Source organism: Haplochromis burtoni, unplaced genomic scaffold, assembly GCF_018398535.1.
Source record: "Haplochromis burtoni strain Fernald_Lab_line unplaced genomic scaffold, NCSU_Asbu1 Contig_1114, whole genome shotgun sequence".
In the NCBI taxonomy this organism is placed as follows: domain Eukaryota; kingdom Metazoa; phylum Chordata; class Actinopteri; order Cichliformes; family Cichlidae; genus Haplochromis; species Haplochromis burtoni.
In genome coordinates this window covers 58,453-62,815 of record NW_024583475.1, presented here as the reverse complement: position 1 = coordinate 62,815, position 4,363 = coordinate 58,453, and the positions used below count along the sequence as shown (strand labels likewise).

Sequence of the window (4,363 nt, the reverse complement as noted above, 5' to 3'; positions counted from 1 at the left end):
TTGTTCAAATTAAATATATCATACATTTTATATTTCACTAACCCAGTTGTGTGGAACCGGTTGACATAACTGGGTGGAGTAAATGCAACATGTTATTTCTCAAAGTAAGTACAGCTTGTTTTGGTTGAGTAGGTTTTATTTAGTCTTCTCAATTTAAATCAACAAGGTTAGTTATATCAACATTATGATATTCAGCTAATACAACATTATTCTTTTGATTTGCATTTAATTATCCAAATCTTATCAGATGTACTTAAAATTTCTTGTTCAAATTAAATGTATCATACATTTTATATTTCACTAACCCAGTTGTGTGGAACCGGCTGACATAATTGGGTGGAGTAAAGGCTTTGCACTCTCACCAGGCATTTTCAATCAGGTGCTGAAAGAGGTCCTGTCACCATGTCAACTGCCTGATGGATGTACACTATTACAGTATGTTGATGATCTTCTCATTGCAGCCACGTCAGCAGCGGCCTGTATGGCAGCGTCGCTCGTGGTGTTGAACAGATTGGCAGAGTGTGGCTTCAAAGTAAGTAAAGAAAAACTGCAGTTGGTCCGACCAGAGGTAACATTTCTGGGCCGGGTGATCGCACACAAATCAGTGGGATTAATGAACACACACAGAGACCAAATTCTGACACATCCAAAACCAAGAACTGTAAAGGAGTTGCTTTCTTTTCTTGGCTTGACAGGTTACAGCAGGCAGTTCATTCCAAACTATGCCGGCAAAATGGCCCCTTTAAGGGATCTAATAAAGCAGGTTGGCGTTCGAAATCTTAAGGCTGAATTGCCTTGGACGCCGGACACAGAGACAGCGTTCATTTCACTAAAGCAAGATTTGTCAAGAGCCACAGACCTGGCCACACCTAACTACGATGAAGCGTTTTACCTTGATGTTTCTGAAACAAATGGAGTTGTAAATGGTGTGTTGTTTCAGAAAAAAGGGGGAGGTAGAAATGTGCTTATGTATGTCAGCATAAGATTAAATCCAACAGAAGCAAGGCATCCCACATGCACACAACATGCAGCAGGGGTAGCTAAATTATTCAGAAAACAGCACACATAGTGAGAGAACACCCACTAAAAGTGCTTACCCCACACAGTGTAGTGGCGTATGTGAACTCACAGGCATTTACAATGACCCCACTGACACAACAGAGGTTGAGCAAAATCCTAGATGCGCCAAATTTGACATTCACACATGAAGGAATCAATATGGCAGATTTAATGGGGTCAGGAGAACCACACGATTGCGCTAAGAAAGCCCAAGCTGAAGAGAAAATCAGGGAAGATCTGAAGGCAGAGCCCATACCTGGAGCTGAGGACTGGTTCACAGATGGATGCTACCACAGGGATGAAGAAGGACTGAAAGCCGGCTATGCCGTAGTCTGTAGAGTAGGAACTGAGTTTAATCTGCCACAAGAAGGAAATGGAGTAACTGGAAAAGGCCCTGGAAGACCCGGAAGAAGTAAGTATCATAAAATGCAAAGGGCACTCACAAGCAACCAGCATGGTGGCGAAAGGAAATCAGAAAGCTGATGAAGCCGCAAAGGAAGCAGCAGGCTACAAAGGACAGAGACAAATGGTGCAGGTAACCACAGAAGAGGAAGCGAGCACTAACAGGATGGAGGAAGTCAGACAGGCTCAGGAGGAGGCATCCCCAGAGGAAAAGGGGGTGTGGCAAAACAGAGGAGCCTGGCAGGATGGAGGCTTGTGGCGGGGGCCATATGGGCGTCCCGTTTTAACGGCCAAAATGGGGGAACAGAAGGTAAGTGAGGCTCACGGGCTTGGCCACGTGGGTGTGAAACAGATGGAGAGAAACTAGTCTCGGTGGTGGCATCCTGATTTGAAAAGTATGATACTGGAGAAGGCCAGAGCGTGTTTAATCTGTGGGACACACAATCCCAAGCCAGCGGTTAAACCAGAACCAGGTAAGTTTCTGATGCCTGAGAGGCCGGGAGAGGAGATTGTTATTGATTTCACCAACATGATTGACACAGGCCCTGGCAGTGTGAGGTATTTGTTGGTGTGCGTGGATGCTCTGACCGGCTGGCCAGAGGCATTGGCGACGAGAAGGGAAGATGCGAAAAGTGTGATAAAGTGCTTGATCAATCATTATATTCCTCGACATGGGTTTCCCAAGAGAATTAGATCAGACAATGGCACTCACTTTAAGAACAAAGATTTGCAAGAAGTGGAGAGGATGTTGGGAGTGCAACATAAGTTTGGGACAGTGTATCATCCTCAATCTCAAGGGAAAGTAGAGAGAATGAATCTAAATTTGAAGAACAAATTGGCTAAAATCTGTGCGCATACGGGGCTGAACTGGGTTGCAGCCCTGCCAATTGCTTTGATGACCATAAGGTGTTCTGTTAACCAATCCACAGGTTTCACGCCTTATGAGCTGCTGACTGGGAGACAGTTTCCAGCACCCTGGACAGTGGTCCCGGTGGAGCAGCCCAGGACAAGTAACAGGTCTCACGCGGAATATTTTAATGAGTTGAAAGCTCTTGTGTCTAGTTTTACAAAACAGGTTACTTGTGAGAGACCCACGGGGAAAGGAGAGGTCCCGGACGCAAAGGCGGTGTGGCTGAAGGTCATTAAGCGAAAGTGGAAGGAGCCCCACTGGACCGGTCCGTATGAGGTGACTGCCCGGACGGCCACAGCGGTCCAGCTGAAAGGGAAAGGCGACACCTGGTTCCATTGGACGCAGTGTGCAGCAGCAGACGAGAGCCTAGTGGGAGAGGACCCGGCTCCACTTAACACAGGTGGCAACGAAACTGAGAGGCATCAGGCATCAACAACAGGTATCTAATTGTGTTGCTTGTGCCTCTGCTAGACCACGTTTGTTCACAGAGCCCACTCCACTCCATCCAGAGGACAAGTGGGGCTATGATTGTATGTTGCGAATGACTAGAGAAGCGGTGAGTACTGGAAACTGCACTGTGTTGTCCAGTTTATTTCCCCCAATTGATAAGCAGACGAAGGTAGGACCATTTTTGCCGAAAAAAGATAATTATACGTGTTTTAAGTTCTCCACAGATAAAGTAGCATATAACGGGGGAGAAATTGACCCAAGTTGGTGTTCTGTTACCCAGACGGGGAGAACCACAAACAATGTAAGTGATGCCACCACATTAATTTGGACCTGGGCTAGAAGTGAACTTTATTATTACTGTGGGCACAAGACTCTTTTGGGTCGTGTTCCTCTGGGAAGTGTGGGGACGTGCGCAATGGTGAGATTAGGAGCACCTCTTATGCTAATTGGAAATCAGGTAAAAACCATGCCACAGCACAACACACGCATATTGGCAGCTAGGCGGAAGAGACATATCCTGTCCAAGGGAGGGACTGAGGCAACACACGCTTATGACCCTAGGCTGAACTCGCCGACCTGGATCGACTCAATAGGGGTGCCCAGGGGAGTTCCAAATGAATATAAACTTGTAGATCAAATAGCAGCCACTTTTGAAAATCTTCCTATAATCTCTGCTTTCTTTCCAGTGACCCCAAACAAGAATGTAGACAGAATTAATTATGTTCACTATAATCTGCTGAGGCTCTCTAACCTTACCAGAGACGGGATGGAAGGGCTAGCGGAGCAGATGGGTCCGACCTCATTGATGGGAGTGCAAAATAGAATGGCCCTTGATATGTTGTTGGCAGAAAAAAGAGGCATATGTGCTATGTTCAGTGACCAGTGTTGCACTTTTATCCTGAATAACACTGCTCCAGATGGCTCGGCGACTCGAGCTTTAGAAGGGCTGAAGAGTCTCTCTAGGACCATGCATGAGCACTCGGGAATTGACAACCCGCTGGATGAGCTGGATGACCTCAGTGTTCGGACAGTGGAAGGGGTTTGCACTTTCAATCATGCTTTCTCTAGCTGTTTTGGTAGGTATTTTGGTAACCTGTGGTTCTTGTCTCATTCCTTGTGCCCGAGGATTGTTAGAAAAGGTAATTACGAAGGCAGAGGACCCTGGGGCGGTGGCCCCAATGTCCACAATGCCATTGATGAATATGGAAGTAGCTGAGTGGGTCGAGGAGTGACACAACACACAGTATGGTGACCTCTGGTAGGCCAGAGATCAAGAGAGGGAATTGTGGGATGGAATAAAATGCCTTTTGTTATTATCTAACCTGCAGTATACATATTGTACTAACAAACATAGCTTATAGTCTTATAGACTGTAGTCAAAACTGTGAAGAAGTGGACTAACGCAGCAAAGCAGGAACTGCAGGACTGTTTTGACTCCACTGATTGGACTGTTTTTGAAGCTGCATCTGAGAACCTAGATGAGCTCACGGACACTGTGACATCATACATCAGTTTCTGTGAAGACGTGTGTGTGCCAACAAA

General features: G+C 46.2%; 1 pseudogene; it reads left to right on the top strand.

The window, feature by feature from the left end:
- The window catches only part of LOC102306715, a 5,370-nt pseudogene extending 2,552 nt beyond the window's left edge, over positions 1–2,818 (top strand).
- The last annotated feature ends 1,545 nt before the right edge of the window (positions 2,819–4,363 follow it).